Source organism: Phascolarctos cinereus, unplaced genomic scaffold (assembly GCF_003287225.1).
Source record: "Phascolarctos cinereus isolate Bilbo 61053 unplaced genomic scaffold, phaCin_HiC Scaffold_726;HRSCAF=1367, whole genome shotgun sequence".
Taxonomy (NCBI): Eukaryota; Metazoa; Chordata; class Mammalia; order Diprotodontia; family Phascolarctidae; genus Phascolarctos; species Phascolarctos cinereus.
Genome location: NW_027556098.1, coordinates 93,736,674 through 93,763,690, shown reverse-complemented (window position 1 = coordinate 93,763,690; position 27,017 = coordinate 93,736,674). Strand labels below are relative to the sequence as shown.

Sequence of the window (27,017 nt, the reverse complement as noted above, 5' to 3'; positions counted from 1 at the left end):
AAGTGGCTTGTCTTACTCAGCTCACACAGCAAGTGAATGTCTGAAGCCTGTTTTGCATTCAGGTCTTCCTGACTATAGGTCCATTGCTATTTCCACTGTGTATAATGGGCACTGAGTAGCAGTATACTTACTATAACTTGGGCTTCAGGGTTGACTAACTGGGGACCCCGACATAGCCACTGCTATGAGAGAAGACAAAGAAAGAGGGACTTTGAGAACACCACAGGGAGTTTCTCTACTGCCTGGGAAAGGAACCCCTAAAATTCCAATTCCATCCAGCCAAGGAAGGATTGGAAATTCAGCAGCATAAAGTAAAGAAGAAACTAGTTTTTGAAAGGGGAAATTTCTCTCCTTTTCTATATGTCACAAGCTTAATAAAATGATTAGTGTCTCTGTGATAAGTCCTTCACATAGCACAGTATCCTTACTTGAGAAAGCAGATAGAATTACATGGCCTACATGCAAAGTGGGAGAGTGACACAGGGAAGGATAAGTGGTTTTAGGATTTACAGCTTGAAGGTCCTTAGAGATCATTTAGTCCCAAACTCTCATTTTACAGATGAGGAGGGTTTGGCCTCCATATAATAGTAATCCTCTACATGCTTCTAGGTCATTCTGCTACTTTTCTCAAGGAGGTCAGTATGCCACATGGGAAAGGCCACACAGGTAGCAAGTGGCAGAAGTGAGATCTGATACTGTCTTCTGATGCCACAATGAATGTTCTTTCCATTATATTCCACTGTCTATCATGGTGCACATCTGATTAGTTTGCTAAATCTTATCCAAAGGTCCTTTATTTGTTAATGTAAGAGAGGCTGAATGATTGAGAAATAAGGTAGTAGATAAGAGATTTCTGAGTTGTTGAAGATACACACAGATACACACACACACCACACACATGGATTTTTCTCTTTTTTAACATTCATTTTAAATTTTTCAGTCACAAATTCTATCTCTTCCTCAAGCTCTTCCTCCATTTATTGAGAAGGCAAGAAATATGGTATTCATAAGACATATGAAGTCTTGCAAAACATATTTCCATATTAGCCATGTTGCAAAACAACATAAACAATAATAAAAAGCAAGAAACATAAAAGTGAAAAAAGCATGCTTCAATCTGTGCTCAGACTTCATCAGTTCTTTTCTCTGGTGGTAGATAGCATTTTTAATCATGACTCCTTCAGAATTGTTTTGGATCGTTGTTTTGATCAGAGTTGCTAAGTCTTTCACAGCTGATCATCGTTACAATATTATCATTACTGTGTACAACATTCTCCTAGTTCTGCTCACTTTATAAAGCCTCAGTTCATATAGGTCTTCCCAGATTTTCTGAAACCATCCTCCTTATCATTGCTTATAGAAAAATAATATTCCATCATAATTATATAACACAATTTGTGCAGCCACTCCCAATTAATGGATCTCTTTAGTTTCCAATTCTTTGTCACTCCCAAAAGAGCTGCTATAAGTATATTTTGTACAAATAGGTCCTTTTCCCTTTTATTTGATTTCTTTAGGATACAGACCTAGTAGTGATATTGGTGGGTAAAATATGCACAGTTTAATAGCCCTTTATACATAGTTCCAGATTGTTCTCCAGAATGATTGCGCCAATCACAACTCCAATGAGAGTGAATTAGTGTACCTATTTTTCCACATCCCCTCCATCACTTGTCATTTTCCTTTTTGACATGTTTGCCATTCTGATAGTTGTGAAGTAGTTCCTCAGAGTTGTTTTAATTTGCATTTATCTGATTGTTATTGGTTTATAGCATTTTCCTGTATGACTATTGATTACTTTGATTTCTTCTTCTGAAAACTGCCTGTTCATATCCTTTGACTATTTATCCATTGGGGGATATCTGGATTTTTCAATGGTAACATAAATATACCAAAAGTAAAAAGACAGAAGGTTTCACCTCTAGTATTTGATTTCTGAAAATACTCACGCAGGTCTTCTAAGGGAATCTGAAGAGAGCAATACTTCTTAGTATACCCTTCATCTTTTGTCAAGATGCCAAGAGAACAGTATTCGATGAATTTTTACCACACTTTCCATTGTAAGAGACACTTATGCCAACATTTACTGTGGACAAATAAGACTGAACTGTGTAAGATGAAACATGGGAAGATTATATATAAGGTAGAAGATTTCCCCTACCATCTCAATGATGTGGTCACAGAGTTAACAAAAAGAATGTAATTATAAAGTGCAAAAATATTAAAGAATTTTCCTCTAAGCCCACAATAATGTGTTCATACAGGATTAAGTTCATTAGGTAAACATTTGTCTGTTCCCTGATCCCTTTATCAGGTGTGAAATACTATCCGATTTGGTCAAGAAAAGAACAATATCTTTGGCTGGGAAAATTATTCATACCTTTTGGTACTACATAGAAAAATATTAAGTTAGTTTGCTAATATGTACTTATATTATAAATAAGTTAGTTTGGGAACTGAGAGTTCCAGGTTCAGGAAAGATTTGTACCTGTACCAGGAGGTAGCAAGGGGGGAGGGAAGTTAGATTTTTACTCTTCCTGACTCCAGATCCAGTGTTCTATATGTTCCACTGTGCATATGGAGCATTTTGTGGCAAAGCTTTGTGATTTGGGTTTCGAGATTGACTAATTGGGGACTCTCTTTACTTCTCCTATGTTGGTCACTGTTAGGGCCCACTGTTAGGGCCCACTGTTCTGGGCTGGTCACGAATGAGGGTACGCATATGTATGGGTTGAGCAGACATAGTCGAGGCGGCAGAGTACTGTACTCCTGCCATGTCTCCATCGACAAGCCCACTCCGTGTCCCTTGAGGCAGCTAGACCTATGGGTTCTAGCCAAGTCTCTGTCATCAGCCGCCTATGCATTGTGATTGCTCTTCATTGGTATGGAGGCGGGATTGGACTATGGAGTATTAGTGGCTCGGTCTGGTTATGGGTGGGGCTCCTCCTACTCTCTCCTTCAGCTTGCACGCTTAGTCCTCCCCGTTTTTTCCTTACTTGCTTTCTCTGCTTCTAAACTTTCAATATGCTCTAATAAAGTAATTGAACACCTCCCGATCGACTCGTCCTTTCGTGTATCCGGGTAGGCTCCGAAGACTCGAGTGGTCACTGTGGTGAGTATGTTCCTGGCTGCCTGGTCTCAGTAGGAGACAGTGCATGGCGATAGGGGCCATTGCAGTCACGAGATCAGAGATGTTGGACAAGTTGGAGACAGTGAATTCATCTGGAGCAGCAAAACACATAGGAGATAGAAACAGATAGAGTGAGATATCCGCCCAAAGAAGATGACAGCTCTCATGGTGGAGAGAAGTGCTGACTTCGACTCAGGAAAGAAATGGATCCTGGGAATGTAACTGAGTGGCTTATTCATCAGAGATGTGGACCTGAAGGAGAGCTTCTTGAGGTCTCTATAGAAGGAAAAAAAAAGTTCTCTAGGCTGCACAGTATGACACAATTGTCCTCTCACACACCTTTCCTACACATGGGCCTCACCATTAATGTACTTTATGTTTGAACGCACTCTACTGTTGTGTATATTTATGGATAATGTGCTAAGATTTTGGGGGTGATATTTGTACCAATTGCACTTACTACATCATTTTAGTAAATACCTTTGCTAAAAGCTAATCGTTTTATTGGCTGACTACCAATGAGAAACAGGTTGATGGAAGCTTACGAGTAGTGTTTGGAGGAGCTGCTCACAAGATTATCTTTAGAACATAGGTTTAGCCTTTGGGACTCAGTTGGTATGTGCTAATGGGAATTTAGGGAGTAGACCATGAGTGAGTTACATACACAACCCGAACAAAAAAGAAATAGAACAATAATACACATGTCAACTATATCTATGCAAATAACAATAACAGCGACAAATTCAAAAGTGATTCATAGAGGAAAAGGAAAACAGAAAGGGACATGGAATTTTTTTTATTATTTTGTTTTGCTAACATGTACTTAAATTATAAATGATTTTGTAGTTTGTGATTTTATTGAATAATGATTTTTATTTTCTTTACTTAAATGTATGTTTTGTTGATGGCTGTAAGTTTAAGTTACAACCTTAAAATAAAAAAAAAGAAAACATAACAAAGAATTACAGGAAGTTTTGAAATGAGCATTAGTAGCCCTTAATCATTCAAAAGAGATGTGGTACTGTGTTGTGTATTAACTTAATATTGCCTTCTACATATAAGATGTATTTTATTATTGTTTAGACCAGTGATTTTGAGATTAGTGATTTTTCTGCAAAGAGCCCTGGCTCCATCTGGAATCAGAAGATCTGGATTAAAATTCTGCCTCTGACATTCACTGTGTATGCTACTTTGGTCAAGCCCCAACTTCTCTCAGTCTTTATTTCCTCTTCTGTAGACTAAGAAGGTGGGATTAGTTGCCTCTGAGGTCCTTGCAACCTAAGAAAATATCTATAAAGCCCTCAGTACAGTGGCTGGTGCACAATAGCTACTTAATAAATATTGGTTCCCTTCCATTTCCTCTAGCTGTGCATTATGAACTAACAGTTGCTTAGAACACTGTGATGTTAAGGGATTTTCCTTAGTTCAGGCAGCCAATATGTATCAGAGTTGGGACTTGGACCTAATTTTTTCTGACTTTGTAGCTGCCTCTGTCAAGCACATTAAGCTGGCTATCTATAAGAATAAATAATAGTCTTAAAATGTTCATCATCATAAGATATCCCCAAACTAAATGTAATGATCTCCATGACTCCCTTTTCCCCTACCCAGATAGCAGAATGGCTCTCTGATATGGGGAAGCTAGGTGGGACAGTAGATAGAGCACAGGACCTGGAGTCAGGAAGACCTGAATTCAAATCCAGTCTCAGATACTTACTAACTGTGTGATCTTGGGCGTCACTTAACCTCTGTTTGCTTTAGTTTCTTCACCTGTAAAATGGGGATAATAATATCTTCCAGGGTTGTTGTGAGGATCAGATGAAATAATGATTATAAAGCACTTAGCACAGTGCCTGGCACATAGTAGGTACTATATAAATGTTTATTATTATTTATTATCATTGACAGTCCATAGCCAACTGCTAGTACTGAAGCTAACAAAACATAACCTTCTGAACAGATTGATTAAAGGTATCATAGAACAGAGAAGATAATCATTATAGCTTCCCTTCCAGTGACCTCCAATTTCTCTTCTCTCCGGAGGGTCAGGCATAGTCTCTGTTAAACTTATTGGATTAATGAGTGAATTCCTTGCCTAATTCATTGACATCCTGATCCCTGAGGCTGGTTCAATGTTAATTGCTATTTTCATTCTCTCTGGGATCAGTTTTCTCCTTTATTCCACCGTTCAGAACCCATTGTTACTTCTAAAGTCTTTCTCAGTCTACATTTTCATCACTTAACATTGCAAGTCAACATTATTTCCACAGATTCTAGGCGGTCCTGGAACTTCCGGAGTTTGTTGGATGATATGCGTGGGAAAAATAAATTTCCCATTTATCACACAATAAATATCTACATTGATTTTCTTCTCTTCATGGACAGCACTATTATACACCTTGTCACTCAATCTTGAACACATGGAGGCAGCTCTGACTCATTCAGTACCATCATACTCTTTATCTATAGTCACCAAGGCCTATAAATTCTTTTTTAAAAACTGCTTCTAGAATCTGTTCTGTGTCTCTATTCTTACCACCACTCTGCTAGTTTAATTCTTTAAAAAATATTTTATTTTTTCCAATTACACATAAAAACCATTTTAACAACTTTTGAGTTCCAGATCCTCTCCATCTCTCCTTCCCCTCCCCCCTCATTCAGAAGGCAAGTAATTTGATATAGGTTATACATGTGCAGTCATGAAAAACATGTTCCCATATTAGTCATATTATGAAAGAATGTGCAGACCAAAAGAGGAAGAAATAAAGTTCTTTTCACCCTAAAGCCTTCAGAATTGCCTTGGATCATTATATTTCTGAGAACAGCTAAGTCATTCACGGTTGGTCATCATGCAATATTAGTGTTTACTGTGTATATTGTTCTGCTGGTTTTGCTCATTTTACTTTGCATCTATTCATGTTAAATCTGGAATTTGTCTATAATATTCCTCGAAGTTTTTATTTTGGGATCTCTTTTAGAAGGTGATACGTGGATTCTTTAAATTTCTATTTTACCCCCTGGTTCTATGATATCAGAGAGGTTTTCCTTGATATTTTCTTGAAAGATGATGCCTAGGCTCTTTTTTTTAAGTAGTACAATAATTCTTTTTTAAATTTATTTTTTTATTGATGGAATAAAACAAGCATTTCCAAAACATAATATAATTAAAAAGACGATTACACATGAAACTGCAAATTTACTATGCAATTCTTAACTATTCTATGTATTTTCTAGGTTAGTTGTTTTTCCAATGAAATAGTTCACATTTTCTTTTATTTTGTCATTGTTTTGATTTTCTATTGTTTTTTTTCTTGATGTCTCATGCAGTCATTAGTTTGCCCAATTCTAATTTTTAAGGAATTCATTTTCTTATGTGAGCTTTGTACCTCCTTTTCCATTTGGAAGGTGTTCTTTTTTCAGTGAATTTTTGTATCTCTTTTTCTATTTGGCCAATTTTCTTTTACAGAAATTCTTCTCTTCGTAGATTTTTGTGCCTTTTTAAAAAATTTAATTTTATTATTTTATTTATCATTTGGTCTATTCTATTTTTTGAGGTGTTGTTTTCTTCAAAATTTTTTGTGCCTCTTTTACCAAGCTGTTGACTCATTTTTCATGATTGCTTATTTCATTTTCATAATTCTTTTTGAACTCTTCAAGGAATTCCTTTTGGGCCTAAGAACAATTCACATTTTTCTTTGAGGTTTTCAATGTGACTCTTTTGACTTTGATGTCTTCTGCGTTTGTGTTTTGGCCTTCCCTATCGCCATAGTAACTTTCCATGATCAGGTTCTTTTGTTGTTTCTGTTTGCTCATTTTTCTAGTCTATTTCATACTTTTAGTTTTATGTTAAAGTTAGGCTCTTCTGGGGTGGAGAGAGCACTATTCCAAGCTTCAGGTTTTCAGTGCTGCTGTTTTCAGAGGTAGTTGTGGTGGTCTATAAATTTTCACTTCTTCTGAGGTGGTATGACCTAAGGAGAGATGTGGTCAGTGCTCTCCTGTCTTGTGCTCTTGTCAGTGAGTGACCACAAGCATTCTTTTCTGCCCTGGAACTGTGACCAGGCTCCATGCTTTACTATGGCCACAAGCTCTGGTGTGCTAGCGTTCTTTTTTATACCTGGGACTGATACAGGGAACCATGTATGGACAATGCAACAGTGTACTGAACCCAGTGTCAGCAAAATGTTCCCTGTAATCTCCTTCTGACTAGTTGTCTGACCACCTTACCATCTGTGGGCTGATAGGAGCTTCAGCTGCTGATTCAGTCACCCCCCAATGCCTGCAGCCAGCACTGGACTGTGCTCATCTCTCACCCTAGTGAGAAAGACCTTTTTTGCTAACCTTCAAAGTTGGCTTGGGCTGAAAAATTATTTCACCTCATCCTTTTGCTGATTATACCACACCAGAATTTGTTTTGAGTTGTTATGTTAAAGTTGTTTGGAATTTTTGGAGAGCTCAGGTGAGTTCTTGCCTTTACTCTGACATTTCCCTGTATTCTAATTCTTAATAAACTCACATTTGGAAAATGATGTCAATCTCTTTTTTTGGGGGTAGGGGCATTTTTGGCTGAAGTTTCTCCATAACTCTGATTTGTTTTGCCTACTGATGCTAGGATAACATTCCTTAAGCTCCTGTTTTTAAAATATTTTCAACATTTAGTTGAAATTTAGTTGAATTCAACATTTCAACTTTGCTCAACATTTAGTTATTGATCAAGGAACACTTTTTAAGTGCCTACTGTCACCAAGAGATTGCGTTAAATAAGAGGATACAAAGATAGATAAGAAATCTGTTCCTGCTCTCAGAGGATTTACAATGTAGAAGGTGAAATAATGTAAATACACAAATGGATAAAGCAAAAGCAAATGTGAAAAGGTCTCAGAGAAGGATGATTCCTTTTTAGTTGTGGTAATTAGGAAAGTTTGTGTAGGAGGTAATTTTAATTAATTCTCAAAGGATAAATAGGATTTCAGCAGATGCAGATTATGGAATTAGAGCTGGATGGTGGGAATTAATGTATAAATAAGTCAACAAAGAAAAAAAAATAGTTAAGCACCCACTATGTGCCATGCACTGTACTAGGTGCAGAAGTGCATTTAGAAAAATGTGATATTCCTCTCCTTGAGATGCTTACATTTTAATATGGGGAGACCATACATATAAGACATAATGCATAGAAAGGAGTTTTGGTTTAGGAAGTGGCATATTACTGACCCCAGAGCAAGAGATGGAAAGCAGGGACATGAGGTCCATATGTAGCTGGCATGCTAGATAGTGAGATATCCCAGGTAGATGGATACAAAGTAAAGTCCAGAGCTGGCTAGGTAAAGTAGTCAGGAGAATTTGCATTCACTCACCAATCAGTACAGCTCAACCCCAGAGGAACTTTCTTCTCCGGGGAAGATTTAAAGATTAAGTGGTACAGTCAAAGGACAGGATCTGTTCAAGTTATTTTGGCTATAGCATAGTGCAAATAAAAGAGATTTTTTTAAATGCGAAACAAAAGACTGCAAAGTTCAGTTTAGTTTGGCTTGCAGAGTCAGTTGTACTTTATTTAATAGGCAATGGGGAGCTACTTCAACTTTTGAGCAGGAGGTTGGTGTGAGCAAAGTTTCCCTATTGCTTACTCTATCAGAACTTAATCATCCTGTTTGAGTTTTAAGGTACTCCATCATCCAGTCCTGCCTTTTCCAACAAATCTGTTTCCCACTGTTCCATTATATAAACTATCCCTGAAATATTTATATCCTTAGATTAGTCTCTCACTTTCTGTCCTAATCTTTGTGTGTGTGGTTCCTCTCCATGTATATTACCTTCTTTTCTCCCTTTGGTTACACATTTCCAGGTTCTTCTTTCAAAACCTTGCTCAAATCCAGTTGTTACCCACATGGATAACAAAAACAGTTACAGTAATAACTGGCATACGAATGTGTATACATTTATAGTATATAACATATACTTACTATATATTTAGTAATATATGTGTGTATATATTAATAAATATATATATACATCTATATGTATATATTACAGATATTAGTATCTACATCTCATAGAGAAGAAACTGAGACTTGGAAAGATTAATTGATGCCCTTGGTCACATAATAAGTGTCAGAGAAAGAATTAGAACCTACATCTTTCCTGTCTCCAAGTCTAGTGATCTAGCACACATGAATCTTTCCTTTTCCTCAATTTCCTCTAGCACTTGTAGTCTGTACTACAAAGTCTATCAATTATATGTGTTTGTACTCTGAGGTACCATCTTACACCTATCAGATTGGCTAATATGACAAAAAAAGGAAAATGTTGGATGTTGGAGGAGATGTGGGAAAACTCGTACACTAATGCACTGTTAGTGGAGTTGCTAATTGATCCAATCATTCTGGAGAAGAATTTGCAACTATGCCCAAAGGGCTATAAAACTGTGCATACCTTTTGATCCAGCAATACCACTGCTAGGTCTATATCCCAAAGACATACAAAAAAGGCAGAAAAAGACCTGTTTGTAAAAAATATTTATAGCTGTGGCTTTTTTTTGTGGCAGCTAAAAATTGGAAATTAAAGGGTTGTGCATCAGTTGGGGAATGGCTAAACAGGCTGTGGTATATGATTATAATGAAATATTATTGTACTATAAGAAATAATAAGCAGGATGATTTCGGAAAAACCTGGAAAGGTTTACATGAACTCATGCATATTGAAATTAACAGAACCAAGAGAACGTTGTGCACAGGAACAGCAACATCGTTCAATGAAAAATGATGAGTGACTTAACCATTCTCAGCAATATAATGATCCAAGACAGTCTCAAAGGACTAATGATGAAGTAAAGTATTAGTGTCCAGAGGAAGAATTGATATTGATTGAAAGAGACTGAAGCATGTTATTTTTCACTTTTTGTCTTTCATTTTTTAGAGTCTTCTTGTACAAAATGACTAATATGGAAATGTTTTACATAATTGTACATGTATAACCTATATCTGATTGTTTACCATCTTAGGAAGGGTGATAGGGAGGGGTAGAATTTGGAGCTCAAAACTTTTAAATGAAAATGTAAAAATATATGTATAAGTCTATATGTAAACATATATATGCATATATATATATATGCATATATATCTGTATTTATCCTATAATGGTCAGTAATTAGTTTAGACATGCTAGTTCTATCTCCTCATCTAGAGTTTTAGTGCCTTGAGGATTCCTACCCTCTAAATATCACACTTCGAAGCCAAAGTGTGGCAGCTATATATAGATGCTAATAATGGTTGAAGTCTTAGTTTAAACTTCTTCTGCAGGAGGATTTTCTTATTCCCCCAGATGCTAGAGCTTTCTCCTTTCAGATTATTTTCCATCTATTCTTTGAGTATGGGGAACATGCTTATTATTTCTTTTTTTAGGCAATTGGGGTTAAGTGACTTGCCCAGGGTTACATAGCTAGTAAATGTCAGGTGTTTGGTCTGAGACCACATTTGAACTCAGAGCCAGTGTTCTATCACTGCACCACCTAGCTGCCCCCTATACTTAATTATTTCAATCTTGTCTTCCCATTAGAATGTAAGATCCATGAGAGTCAGGAGTGTTTTTGATTTTCTTTGTACTTCCAGAGCAACCATACTTCCTGGCACATAGTAAGCCCTTAATGAACACTTGTTTGATTGACATCTGCTGTCCATCAGCTTTTTGATCAAGGGAAGCTATAGAAAAGGAAGTTAAGACATAGGAAGATAGTATTGAGGTATGATGTAATCATGGCCCATAGCTTCATCTGATTGCCTTCTCATGCTGTGGGATTTGAGATGGATGGCAAGCCCTAATGTTCCATAAATACATCTATCTCCATGATGGCAAAACAAGATGTATTTCAAAAATCTTGTGTTCTCTAAATAAATTCACCGTGCATTATATAACAATGTTTTGTAATCCTTGATGGAAAGCCCGCCCTGCTTAGAGTGGTCATAGATCCAAATGCATTCAGCTGGCAATGGGTGATGCTCTAAAGAAACATTTTCAGGAAATATACACCATTATCCTTGACTAAGTTCCAAAGTTCCATCAAATGATGGCATTTTAGATTTCCAGAAATACAGCATGGTTGTGTGGAAGTTTTCCAAGTCACTTTACAGTATGCTTTACTCTGAAATCATTTTCACAACATTTCAGTCACCAGGGCATCAGTGCCTCTTTGGTTTACACACCACTGCTCAGATGCTAACAACTGCCAAGAAATGAGATGATCCTGCAGAAAGTAGTGCCATTTCTCATTCTGTGTCAGCAGTACATGAGAAAAGAAGCTCTTGCTGCTCTGGTGGCCTGAAAGGATAAGAGCATCTGATGTGTACTTTCAACAGTTATAAAGGTTTCTTCACTCCTGCTGTCTTTGATCTTTTTATAAAATACAGTGAGAATACCTTGACCATTTGATGTCTTCTCAACATTCCACACCTTGAGTACACACTGTGTTTCAGATTCAAGTTTTCTTTTTAGAAGACTAGTAAGATATTTTTTAAATGCAGTGACCAGCTTTCAATGAAATGAGCAAATTAATCCTAGTTTCAAGTCATCTATTAATGAATACTGTGATAAAATAGTATGCTTCACAAATTCCTCATGAATCTTTTATGTGATAGAAACAAATGTCTTCCTCTAAGTACAAAATTTAGTTAAGACCTCTTTTGTCATCAGTAGTATGTTGTGAACCTTATACCATTACTCGATAACAAGAGATGTGTGATGAAGACAAGGGCAAGTCATAAAAAAGCAGTTATTGAAAATCAGGGAAGAGTCAGCATCTCATGAACAGATACACCCTCCCCTAAGTTGATTTGCTACATGAATAAATTAGAAGAGCCTCATAAGAAGCTCTCAGATAAGGAAATAGGAAGACAAGGAAGTTGATTAATCATCAAGAAAAAAGGAAACTTTCAATACAATGAAATTATAGCATACACTAAAAGAACTTGAAAAGAAGAAAAAAAATTCCCACAATGCTCTAAAAATAGAGATGAACTTAACACAAAGTAGATAAAATTAGATAATATACACTTGGAGGTAGATAATATATGAGATAATGATATATCACTGAGGAAAGATATGGTAAAAGTAAGGAATCTGTAATGAGAATTTTTATTATGGATTGGACAAGTAATTTCATCATTGCAATGAGATTCTGATCAGAAATCTATGATCACTAAAAATACAAGGCAAATTGATGACATATCAACAACATGGAGAAGGTGATGGACAAATCGATTAAGGAATGGAATTAATGGAAAATAAAATTCTCAGGCTGGAGGGCCAGTTTATGGAAATAGAAAATGCAATGAAATATTCAAGTACAACTCCCCTGAAAAAAAGGCTGCAGAATTTTATGAACAAAAATGTCAGAATTTCTAGACGGAGATTGGAGAAAGAACCACGGAATTATCTACAAAAATGTGAAGACATCTAAACACCATTTTTTTTCAGAAAATTGCTTCAAATATTCTCAAATAAAAGTAAAATTCAAGGACAAATCATTTATTTATTTATTTGTTTTTTTGCTTCTCCTAGGACATGAACTAAATTCTCTCTTCTAGATGATCTTCAGTTGCATCAATGCCTTCCTAAAAATACGGTATCCGGAATTAAACACAATACTACAGATGAGGTCTGACAAGAACAGAATACAGTGGGATTATAATTTTTTTTTATTCCTGGAAACTATGGCCCCCTAAGTGCAATCCATGATTGCATTAGCTTTTTAGGCTGGCACATGACATTGATGACTCGTGTTGAACTTAGAGCCTATTAAAGTTTCCATATCTTTTTCAGACAAACTGCTTTATAACCATACCTCTTCTGTCTTGTTCTTGTGAATTTGAGTAAGACTTTTCATTTATCTCCATAAGATTTTGTCTTATTTAATTCAACCCCATGCTCTAACTCATGAAGATCCTTTTGGATATTGCCTCATTTACTCTGTTGGTTATCCCTCTTAGCTATCTGTTATCCATACATTTGAAGAACTCACTAAGACTTTGTCCAAGGCATTGATAAAATGTGGAAAAAAAATGGTCAGACATGGCTAATTATAATTTATTATGTATATTGATATCAATTTTTGTATGTAAAATATAATGTCTTCATAACATTTTTGACAATCTATGATAATAAAGGGATGGACTATATTGTGTCAATAAATTGAAAGAGTTTGTCATATACTCAGCACTAAGCAGGGTTTTTTTTGTTGCTGCTGTGCTGGTACTAGTCAAGTAGTTATCACAGGGCAGTAGTTCTAAACCTTTTTTTTTGTGTGTGTGTCATAAACACCTGTGGCAGTCTGGTGAAATCTGTTATTCCCATCTTGGAATTATGTGTTAAATGCAAAAATTAAAATATATAGGATAAAATTACATACATACATACACACACATGTGTGTGTATATCTATATATAAAATCACACCAGAAAATAATTACATTGTAACAAACACATACACATGTACATGTTTGTGTATACACATATATTTGTATATATGTACATGTATATGTGTGTATACATACATGTATCAAGAAATCCCAAGAACTCTTGTTATAGGGAAGCAGTAAGATAATAAAGACTTTGATTCTATAAGCAAATATATAGCAGTAAATTAATTTTAATGAAAAATCTAAGAACACAAATTAGAAGGGAAAACATGAGCATTAAAAATTGTCAAACTGCATACATATCCTTTTTTTTTCTAAAGGAAAGGAATAGAGATCAAGAAAAAGAATTATTTGAATGTAACTCTCTCAAATAATGTATAAGTAAGGCAGATGGGGAAGGGAAAAATGGACAGTATTAACAGTGACATTTCTATCTAAGAAAAAGTGAGGGATACTTACTTAAAACAAGGAATAATCAACAGAGTTAACTGAATTAGTCTAGAAGAAGTTTAGGACTTTAAGTGTATGTTGCAATTTATATATTTTAAAAGAAAGAGAAAGAGAGGAAAGGGTATAAAGACCTTAAAAAATCACAGTTGTAATTGAAGTAGTCTAGAAACCAGGAGTATGGAAGAGGGATATTTGAGTAAATGTCTGGGTAGCTTTGTAATGGCTGGGATTTGAATAGCTTCTGGAGCTATGGGTGTATGACAGAGATTATTTTATTGAGAAGATAAAGATTACATTTGGACATGATAGAGGAAAATCTAACTTTAACACTCATAAATCTGGATGTTAATGGATTAAATTTACCTGTTATAAAAAAAAAACTTGATTACATAGTGCATAAAAAGGCAAATTCTGATCCTATATTATCTATAAGGAATATAACTAAGCCATAAAGGCACCTGTAAGTTTAATGTGAACATTTAGGAAAAGATTAGTTATGTATCAGTTAGGTCCAGATATAATTATGGTTTGGATAAACCTGATTTCAAATGACAAACTCAATAAAGATAAGCTTTGCAACTATATCACAATTAAAGGAATTATTGACAGTAAAAACAAATCATATTATATATATATATATATATATGCATATACATACACACAGTTAATAGAATAGTAACTACAATTTCAAATTACCTGAATTTAAAAAAAATTAATTATCTAGACAGAATAGCATAGTGAGAACTTTCAATATTCTATTTATGATGCAGGGTAAGTCAGATAAAAATAAATGAGAAAGAAATCTGGTAAGTGAACAGAATGCTAGAAAAGTTAGATTTATTAGATATGTGAAGAAAACTGAATTGGTTCATTAGACTAATTTGGTTCAAATGTGCTTTAGATTTAGTTCAAATATGTGTCATTTTGGGTACTCATAGCTCTTCAATACTCTCAGTACCTTCTATACCTCTGTTTGGAGGGATGGAGGGCAGAACAAAGAATACCTCCTCAAACCTTCATTTAAAGAGGGCTGATAGACTAGTCAAACCTTCATTTCCCATCACCTTCTCTCCTTGGACTTGAACTCCACCATCATTGTGCTACCAGTAAATCTCTTTACCAGTAAACTTGTTATCCTGCTATATTGTGTTAGTTTGGGCAATAAATAATAAATATGATAATATATAATAAAATAAATAATACATAATAAATATAATAAAATATAATGATAATGCGATAATAAATAATAAAAATATACCAACACAACACAATTATAATGCAACAAAATTTATGGGATGTAACTAAAACAATTTTAGAAGCAAATTTCTTCCACTGAACTTTTAACAAATTAGAGATGATAAATAATGAGTTTTCAGTTGAAAACATGAGAAAATCAACAAATACATGTAATTAACATAAAAATAAAATACATAAATAACAATGGAGATCACTTAGATTAAGGAATAAATTAACATAATTGAAAATAATTTTAACTGCATACTAAATTAATAAGTAAAGGGCTGTTTTAAAAATATACCAGTAAAATAAGTAAATTATTAGCTAAGTTATTTGAAAATAAGAGGGAAGAAAAACACATTATCAAAATAAAAAAAAGACGGAAGAAAAATATAGTGAAAACATAAAGAAAATAAGTAGAGAATGATACACAAAAAGACATTAGAATTTATCAGAAATTAGAATGAAAAGGAAAGAAATAAATAAAAGAATATAGATTCTTAAATCAATGAAAATATTAGGTAATTTAAGTTAACAATTATTATAATCATTCAGTAGGCCAATAACGAACTATTACATGAGAGACCATCAGGACTGTGTGAATTGAGGACTGAATTTTACCAAACATTCAAAGAACAAATAATCTTAATCTTATGTAAATTTCTTTTGAAAATAGAAAAATATTGTACTCCACCAATTTTATAAGATAAATTTATAAGGCAGTTACAATCCTGATTTCCATACTAATGAAGGGCAAGGCAGAGGAGAGCTATAGCCATGAATATGACACAAAGATATATATGTACATGTGTGTATATGTATTTATACATACATGCACATGTGTATATATACGTGTGTATACAAATTTTTTTTGTATATATGCATATATATAAACTGGCAAATAGAATTTAGTAATATACCATAAAATTCATTATAGTGAAATGGATTTATACCAGAAATGTGAAGAATCAAGAACACATGGTTCAGTATAAGTAAAACAATTAGCATATTAAATCATGTTGACAACAAACATAATATATTTTCCATGTGTTTGTATCAAGCAAATCAGGAAAAATACCCAACAACTATGTTATTGCTAAAAATATTAGAAAGGATTTTTCCTTGGAACAATAGAGAACAATTATCTGAAATCAAAAGCCAGTGTTATGTATAGTAGATAAATCTTAAAATCTTTCCCACTCAGGATAGTGTTTAAGCAAGGCTACCCACTCTCACCACCATTATGTGACTTAATCCTACCAATACTAGACAAAACAAGAAGGTCAGAAAAAGAAATTAAAGTGATAGGTATTGGTAAGAAGGAAGCAAACTCTATTTGCACATCATGTCTTGGTTTAGTTAAAAAACAGAATCAATGAAAATATTAATTGAAACAAGACAGCTTCAGCAAGATAGCAGCCTGTATAAAAATAATCCATAAAATAATCAGGATTTCTTTACATATGCATACATGGTCATACCCACACACAAAATAAGAAAAATGATAACAATTTAAAATAATGGCAAATATTTGAAATATCTAGGGCTTACCTAACTGATACTTATGTGATATATATAAATTAAAAACAAGAACTCTTTTTAGATATAAAGTAGTAAAAATTAGAGATCAGTGCTCTTGATTTGCCCAGACTAATGTAGTATATAAAACTGTGTTCATTAAATTAGTACAAAGTCTTAATACTTTACTAATCAAAGTGTTAGTAGTGTACTTCCAAACTCAGAATCACAGAATTTGAGAGTTGGAATAGTTGTCTATCATCAGTGGTTGTCTAATTCAACCTAAATCTAAAAGAAGTTTCCACTACTATACTTAAGTGGTCATTGGAGTTTCTGCTTCAAAATCTCCAAAGAGGGAAAATCTATCACTTCTTGAAACTATTTTAGATAGCTTTAATTTCAAGGAAAATTTTCCTGACTTTATGCCTAAGTAAACCTCTTTGCAATTTCTACTAGTTGCTCCTGATTTGTCACCATGGTGTCAAATAGAACTTTAAATTCTTGAACACAGCTATCATGGTCTACTCCCCATCTCTGCTCTAATTCATGAAAAAAATACCCCTATTCCTTTTGATCATTACTCAGATAACATTGGTGCAAGACTTTCCTTCATTATCCTTGTTGTCCTTTCTTGCATGATCTCCAGATTGTCACTTTCCTTCCTAAACTGTAGTTCCCAGAACACAATATTCCAGATGATATCTGATAAGGGCATGTATAGTGCAAACCTCCTCATACTTGGAAGCCATGCCTCTCCTGTTACAGCCCAAAACTGAGTTAGATTTTTCACTGGCACATCATACTGTTGACTCATATTGAGCTTTCAGCCCATTTAAAGCCCTAAATCTTTTTCAGGTAAATTGTTGGATAACTAGGGCACCAAACCCCCTAAAATATTGGTGATGCTGATTTTTTGTACCCAAGTATGTCACCTTACATTTATCCTATAGTCCAGTGATTTTCGTGTCAAAATTATTTTGGTTCCTGACTATCATCTAGTGTGTTATCTGGCTCCCTCAGTTTATTTGGGTTTAATAACTCTATTAAAAACAAAATGAGGTTTGTCTGCTATGACCTGTTATTGATGAATTTGTGCTGGCTCTGTAATCACAGCTTACCTCTCTGTGCATTCACCGACCTTCTTAAATGTCTATTGTACAATTTTCTTAGAAATCAAGCTTAATGGCCTTTAGTTTTCAGACTGCTCTCTTTTACTTTTTAAAAATTTAGAATGTCATATATTTTTTTTTCTCCAATCTTATAGTATCTTTCACATTTTCCTCAATTTTTCAAGTGATGTTGACGATTATATCCATCAATTACTTCAGTAACTAAGGATGTAGGTCATCTGAACAACTAAGTGCTTTCTTATTATCTCTTTACTCATCTCGAGTTTCAATTCCCTGTTTCCTTTTTTCCTCTTGTCATTTCTACTACAAAGGTTGCTTTTCTAGGTAGAGCAAACAGAAGCAAATTAAGAATTGAGCTGTTTTGTCTTCTCTCTGTTTTCATTTATCATCATTGTATATACCCCTAAGCAAAGATCCTAGCTCTTCTTTGATCATCCTCTAAAAGATCTATAATCATATGATACATGGATGTGGGTATTCCCGAAAAAATTCAGATCAAAACATATACATGACTGCTCATCTTGTGTGATTCTCATCCTCCCAGAAGTTTACCACCTAAAGTTCTGAGGTTTTTCTTGAATCCATTATATCCATGGAGATAATATAATATGGATTATTATAAAATCAAAACAGGTTCATAGATACCAATGAAGCATGTGACCTATCCATCCATTAATCCTTCCTCTAGTTATGTGTTTGATCCATTTGTTTTTGTTCCAGTTATAACCTTCTTGGATAGAATCTTTTGTGCTTTTCTCCTGGATAATTTCTTGTTTGCCACATTGTTATAATCTGCTCATTCTCATCATGCACATCACATTGCCCTCAAGGTAAGCCTAACTTCAATTCTTTACAAACTAGAACATTCTATGTCATAGTGTAAAATAGAGAAGAAAAGACAGATTTTATTTGGAAGAAAGAAAAGAACAAAATATTCAAAATTATTAAGAATTTAAAAATGAAGGTGAAACCTATATATCTAGATTTCAAATTATACTATAAAGCAGTAATTATCAAAATTACTGGTATTATTGGATAACAACTAGGAAAAAGATCAGTGGAATAGGTCACAGAATAATAAGACGGAACCAGATAACAGAGTACTTTAGTGTTCAAAAAATATGAAGTCATAAAACATAAGGGAAATTATTTACTATTTAACAAAATGGTTGAGAAAGTTGTATAGCAATGTAGTTGCAAATCAGAGGAGGTCCATAGCTCATACCCTCCACCATAATAAATTATAAATTTATGGATGAATGATGTAAATAAATTAGATGTTATTAAAAAAACCCTAGAGGATAGTAGCTTTTTCTAGCTCTCACAATTGAGAAAAAAGTATAAATTTTTGACAAGATGTGATAGAGGAAAGTGCAGGAAATAAAATAGATGATTTTAATTTTATAAAAATAAAAAACGGTTTTTAAAACCACAAAGGTATATAGGATAAGAAGAAACAAAACAAACAGGATAAAAATCTTTGCACCAAACACTTTCAATAAAAGTCTGACTTCAAAAATGTATAAGGAAATTATGTAAGTTAATCAAAATAATTGCTGTTCTCCAGTTGACAAGTGGTCAAAAGATAAAATTGCTAGTTGAACTGTTCTGAAAACAAGTATGAAAATATCAAGAGCTAATAAGAAATGCAGTTCTTTTATAGAATGGTTCAACAACTGAGACTATAACCCAGGGAAGTTATTGAAGGGGAAAAAAAAATTGTGCACCAAAAACATTGTAGAAGAATGATTTGTCATAGCGAAAAAAAGTGGGAACAGACTAAGTCAATCAGACTGTCAAGAAATGTTTTTTAAACTCCTACTATTTGACAGGTACTGAGCTAGGAACTTGGGATACAAACACAAAAGTGAAAGCATCCCTGTTGTTAAGGTTATTATAGTTTAAGACATCATGTAGGTGTGTGTGTATATACACATATGTATGCATACACACATACATATATACATATATATACATACACCCATGTAGGTATAAACTCATATGTGTGTACCACATACACATATATACACATACATACATGTATGTATACATATATATTTATGTATGCACAAGCAGAATAAATGCAAGGTTGTTTAGGGAGGGAATCAGAAGAGGCTTCAGGTGTAAGGTAGCGCTTGAACTGAGTATTCAGAGAAGTAAGGGATTCTAGGAGGCAGGAGTGAGGAGAGATTTAATGCTAGGGATAAAAGATGGATGGTGCAGAGGCAAAGAGACAGGAATTGGGGTATTTTGTGTAAGAAGCAATAGGAAGGCCAATTTGGCTAGATCATAAAGTGAAAGATGTCCATCAGCTGTGGAATGGTAAAACAAATTCTGTGAATAAAATATATTATTTCAGCATAATAAATGATGAAATGAAGAATTACAAAAATATTGGCAGATTTATATGACATGATGCAGAGGAAAGAAATCAAAATCAAAGAAGAATATTGTGCAAATTGGCTATAAACATTCACTTAAAAATAACAACAACAAATCCATATTAAACAACAAGCGAAGAAAGCAAAACAGGAGAACAAAGTCAATGTGGCCGCTTTAAAGCCAATGCACTTGTCTTATTTTTTCTTTTTTCCCCCTTAATAGTACTTTATTTCTTTCACAATTACATGTAAAGGCAGTTTTCAACATTCATTTTTGTAAAATTCTGAGTTCTAAATTTTTCTCCCTCCCCTTTTCCTTCTCTCTCCCCAAGACAGCAAGCAATCTGATAGAGGCTATACATGTACAGTCATGTCAAACATATTTCCACATTAGTCATACTGAATGCACTTATCTTTTAATTTTCTCTTATCTGTTTATTTGTTTTTATTTGGGGTTGGTGTTAACAATCAACACATATTGGAGAATATAGGATCACAGATTTAGATTTAGAGCTGGAAGTGACTTCAGAAACCATTTAGTCTAAACCATTCATTTTACAGATGAAGTACTGAGAACCAGAGAGTAATTTACTGGTTCAAGTTCACACAAGCAGTAAGTAGCAAAATCAGGATTTCAACCCAAGTCCTCTAACTCCAAAGCCAGTGTTCTTTCTGTTATACTGTTCTTCCTCACTTAAGCAATCATTTGTAAGTACTTGGACTTTTTGTTTGGTTTTAGCTTCCAAAATAATTTTTCATATTTTCTTGTGTTTTTGTTCATATATTTGAAAGCCCAATAGAACTTTGAACAAAATTTGTTTTAAAAAAGGAATTTTAATTGTCCATTCCAAAGAAGATAGAATTTTAAATGTGTTGATATTGCCACATTTCTTGGAATAATACTTATATAAGATCTACACTTTAATTTTGGATCTGCCATATAAAGATCATTGGAACTGCTACTTTTTAGCATGAATCTTTTCCCATTGGGTATACCTGTAATTCTCACAGATTTAGTAGTGAATGTCCCAATGTTGTTCTACAAACATATTGACTTCCTTGTGTTCTAATATAACCTCCACAAATCAGACACAACATTCTACTCCAATACTCTGCCAGTTGGCTAGCCAGCTGGGCCAGATCATTTTTGGAAACTCACATCATCTCTTGTGACTCCCCAGATGTTCCTAGAGTATAACTGCCAACCCTGTCTAAGCTGAGAATGGGAAAGACCTCATAGGCATCTGAGATCTCCTACAATAACTTCACCATATGTTCCATTTTGAGTATTCATCACTTATTTCCCATATAGTATAATCACTGTACGTTTGAATAGTTTTAGTGTCATCTCTGAAGATTAGGTTCCTGCTTCAGAGCGTGTTTCAAATTAACTGATAGGTCATGCTAGATCTGTGGGCTGACCTTGATATGTGTAGCATAGTCAAGTTGGGTTTCGTAGTTTTCAGTGAATGATGTTTTCAAGAGCTTTACTATTAAAAGCTGAATTTGAGCACATAGCGATGTGTTGAGGCGAGGTCCTTTTTAATTTTCCTATGAAAAAGAATGACACCACCTCCCTGCTCTTTAGTATGAGAAGACTAACTAATTTTCAAACTTAGTTACCACAGATCATTCCTAAATCATCAATTGTGTATTTTAAATATTTAATTAATCTTTATTTACATGTGAATGAAATCACTTGGCTAAGACTAGCCTATAAGAGAAATACACAGAAAAGCCTGATCATTTCAAATCATGTTTCATTTTTCCTTTCATATTTTAGTTAGTTTTCATGGGTAAAAGTTGCACAGAATTAAATATATATGTATATGTACACATACATACATATATAATTATATTCTAAATGCATTAGGACAATTTCACTGTGATTTTTTATTTGTGAAACAGATGATCTTTTTATTAAGAGAATAATTTATCCCAAAAACATTTTTAAAATTTTGTTTTATGAAAACTTTGATTTTAATATATTGGATTTCCTTATAGCAAGGTACTCCTTTATGATATGGATATTAAGTAACAGATTAAACAGCTGCCTTATAAACTAAATGTTAGGCTTTTATTCTATCAGTTCTGAGAAAGATTTTTTTTTTGGTAAAGGAGAGACATATGATTAATCCAAGTATACCAACTCTGAGAATCAACAAAACATTGGAGTAGTGATCTGTCCTTGTTTAGCAATCCTTGATTGCTTAAGGAAGATTAAACAACATGTAGGATTTTATATGGTATTTCAAGCTGAAAAGGATCCCAGAGATGATCTATAACCACTCATTTTATAGATGAAATATTTGAATCCCAGAGATATCAAATGAGTTGCCCATGGCCACACAAGTAGCAAGTGGCAAAGATGGAATTCTAACCCCACTTCTATGATTCCAAATCCAAAATTTTTCCCACTAATTTTGCAGATGAAGAAATTGAATCAGTGTAGAAATAGAATAATTTGACCAATGTTTACATGTAGGAGGTTATTCAAACAACTTACATTTCATGTTTTATCCTCTCTTACATACCTCAGTCTCCATTCTTTGCTAGCCCTAAATTTTGCCCATTTCTGCAGGTCTCATTGTTGCCTGTATTTGAAACAAAACATCATTTTTGCTTTGTAGTGTTTACTTTATTCCTCACTTTTTTCCTTCCACTAATTTTAAATTATTGATAAATTATCCCATTTTTCTTTAACTTTACTAAAGCTTTTTCAGTTATCCAAATAACTTTCATGCTTGCAGAATTCCCATCAGCTTTTTTTTTTAAAGCCTCATTTATTTCTGTTCTTTCCTTTCCTTACCACCTTCACTCCTGGGGTGTCATTTCATGTCAAGGCTATCAAATTTGATCATCTAACATGTCTCATTGATCCCACGATTCTCTGATCAGAAGACTTAGGTCATCAGGTGACCATTATTCTTTTTAAAAATATACCTCCGCCCCACACCTTGAGCAAACTTAGTTCTGAATCCGATTTGCCTAATCAACACATGAGATGAAATATTGGTGCTAAAGTTAATTATTAAATCCTAAAGAAATACATACAAAATAATCCCATCTCACCACTGGCCAAAAAGAAAGGAAATACATAAAGCTGGTTTTTTCTTAGTTTATTGATTTCACAAGATTGGAAATAAATGTTTGTATTCACTCCATAGTTGATGTTTATCTGTCCCCCCCCCCCCCATCATTTGGGATTTCATGAATTTTCTCACATAAAACAGTCTGAATGTAAAAATTTCCCTGGTGCAGACTGATAAAGTGTCTGTAAATTATAGTTGCAAAGAATTGTCTAGATGTTAAGTTCTTCATGATCTTCAATCCATATTGGTCATTTACTCCTTATGAGCCACATATCTTTTTTTTCCACTTTCTCTTTATCCACTCTAGCTCATGAACCTTGAACTTTGTTCCATGATAAAAATCAGCCCAAGCACAGTTGTTGCTGTTTTGGTCACAAACCCTGAGGGACTTCCCTTCCCAGACTGATTTTTTCGTTGGACTAAAGGGGTCATTCCTTGACTCATTTCCTAACCAGCTTTAATCACTGAATCAAAACAAGCAAAACTGCTTCAATCAAAGTGAGAATTCTGAAAGACTTATCCTAAGGTCTCTCACTACATCCAAGGCCGATCTATTTCTTGCCACTGGATCCAGATGGCTCTGGAGGAGAAAGTGAGGCTGCTAACTTTGCACAGCCCTCCCTCACTTAAATCAAATTCACTTGCCAAGTCATGGCATCACTTTCCTGATGTTATGGTCCTCTTTGAGAACGAAGGACAAACAAGAGCAACAAAAATGGGCTCACTTTGTCAAAGAAAGCACGGAAATTTCAGAAAGTTACTTTGCAGAAGTCATTGGTATTTGGCAATGACTCTGATGAGGAGGCCTCTGTGAGTGACAGCCTTCAGAGAGAAACCTTCAAGAAGCAAGTGATAAAACAGACCAAACTTGAAATCCAGCAGACCCTTGCTGAAGATGCAACCATGTATGAATATGACAGTATTTGTGATGAAATGTAGCAAAGAAAAGAGGAAAGTAATTCCAAATTGCATTTAGTAAATGACAGAAAGCACAAGTATATCTACAGACTACTAAAAGTAGTTGAGATAAACAAAATAAGGAGCAGGAGAAAAGAATGGAAAAGAAAATTCGGTGAGAACAAGAAATGGCAGAGAGAGAATTTGATGATGAAGAAGTATTTGTGGCATATGCTTACACGAAGCTTCAGGAGAGACCTGAGGGAGTGGAAAGACAGAAGAGAACTGCTTCCTTGGGGGCTTGTCTGGGTATAACCAAGCAGAAAGATCTCAGTGGATTTTATAGGCACATTTTAAATCTAGCAGTTGGAAAAGAGGAAGTGCTTGGGGGAGCCAGCTCTAGGATAAAGGAGGAGAAGCCATGGGATTCTCATGATGAATTAAATCTAGACAACAGAGTCCTCGTTGATAGAGTCATACCCAAAATCTGGGTAAAAGAAGAGGAAAATCCAAATACAGACAGTGCACTCAATGTGGACAGCAACAAAGAGGATAAAATTGAAGATGAGTCAATGGTGCTTCAGGAGTGAGAGTGGTTATCAGAGCAAAAGGAGGCAAGCTCACTGAAGCTCCTGGTGGCAGGGCGGAGAACAGAGAACACCTTAATAAGAGTCAAATGATACAGCAACAAGGGATAGAGGTGACCAGCATCAGGACTGCAGCTGTGAGAGCCAGGTCAGGAAGCAGGATAAATGTCCTCTTGAGAGTGGTTGCTAGAAAGGAAAAAAACAAACAAAAACAAACAAAACAGATGAGGATGGGCCCAGGGAGGACAGCAGTAATGATCACTGCATAAGAGGAAAAGAGGAGAGAGGGAAAAAATTGACCAAGAGGGCAGGTAGGAGGAAGAGTGGGAAAAGCAGCCCCCCAGGGGACAAGAAAGAGCCAGGCTGAGAAACAGCAAAGACCAGCATCATAGAGAGGAGAAAGAAAGGAGAGGCAGAAGCTGTTGCCAAAGGAAAGAAAGATAGGCATGAGAAACACACAGAGAGAGAACTGAGCATCAAACCTTCAGAGAAGAGTCAGGAAAGAGAGGGAAGTAGCTCAAGTTCGGAGGCACAGGACAGGCTGAGTGGTGAGGAAATATCCAATAGGGTGGGAGACACAGAGAGGGCCTTCAGCCCCAAAGGATCACTGGGAACAAAGCACCTGCAAGAGGGAAGAGGAGAGAAGAAGCTAAGAAGGAGAAGAGAAGCTGCCTGAAACAGTGAGCAAGTTCACAAAGAGCAACAACAAAGATACTGTGATGTCAGCAAGAGACCAGTACCTGGCCAGGCAAATAGGATGATGCCAAAGCCTACATTGAGAAAGAGGACTGAGAATCATTCAAGAGGGGCCCAAAGGTATGTAAAATGGCAACTGCAGAACTGACTGGAGGAGGGTAATTTTTTTTTTGGTGGGGGGAAGGCAGGACTGAATACATGTTTTTAACATATAATTTAATGTAAATAAAGAAATTCTTGATTTAAGTGTAAAAAAAATTCTATTAATTTCCTTCTTTCTTATTTTGTGGTTAGATTTATCTGTCTCTGAGAGGGGAAAGTTGAGGTCCTCCCCTAATATAGTTTTACTCTCTATTTCCTCCTGTATTTCATTTAACTTTCTTTTTTTAAGAATTTGGATGCTATGCCATTTGGTACATATATGTTTAGTATTGACATTACTTCATTGTCTATGGTTCTCCTGCTTATCCCTTTCATGTAGGTTTTTTTTTTGTTTTTATTTTGTCTGAGATCATGATTGCTACCCTTGCCTTTTTTACATCAGCTGAAGCCTAACAAGTTCTGCTGTAGCCCCTTATCTTCACTCTCCTTGTGTTTCTCTGTTTCAGGCAAGCTTCTTGTAAACAACATATTGTTGAATTCTGGTTTCTAATCCATTCTGCTTCCCCTTTCATTTTTTATGGGTGAGTTCATTCCATTCGCCATTATGATTACTAACTATACATTTCATTTTGATCCCATTTTTTCCTATTTATCCTCTTTTTAGCCTGTCATCCTTTAAAGTCTGTTTTGCTTCTGACCATTGCCTTCTTTTATATGTCCTCCCTTTTATCACCACCCCCTTCTCTTATCCACTCCCCTCCTACTTCTGGGTAAGATAGATTTCTATTACTAGTTGAGTGTGTGTGTGTGTATGTATGTGTGTATGTATGTGTGTGTGTGTGCGCAGGTGTGTGTGTGCACACACATGAGCATGCATGTTATCTCTTCGAACAAAATTTAGATGTGAATGGAATTCAAGCATTTCTTGCACTCCTCCCACCATTTTCCCCTCCAATGTAAAGACTTTTCCTCATATACCTCTTTTATGTGACAACATTTTCCTCATTCTTCCTCTACCTTCCACCTTCTTCCAGGGTATCTGTCTTTCTCACCTATCCATTTTTTTTATATTATCCCAACATAATTGACTCACTCAAACAGTTTCTTTTTATGTAGGATCCTTCTAACTGCTCTAATAATGATAAAGTTCTTAAAAGTAACATGTATTATCTTTGCATATAGGAAGCAAACAGTTAAACCCTATTGAATCCCTTGTGATTTATCATTCATGTTTACATTTTTATGCTTCTCTTGAGTCTCGTATTTGAAACTCAGATTTTCTATTCGGCTCTGGTCTTTTTACCCAGAATGCTTGAAACTTCTCTATTTCATTAAATATATTTTTTTCCTTTAAAGGATTATGCTCAGTTTTGCTAGATAGTTATTTGTGGTT

General features: G+C 34.8%; 1 pseudogene; it reads left to right on the top strand.

Annotated features, from left to right (window-relative positions):
* LOC110217517 (nuclear speckle splicing regulatory protein 1 pseudogene) overlaps positions 1-25,618 on the top strand; it is an 86,540-nt pseudogene extending 60,922 nt beyond the window's left edge.
* Positions 25,619-27,017: the final 1,399 nt, after the last annotated feature.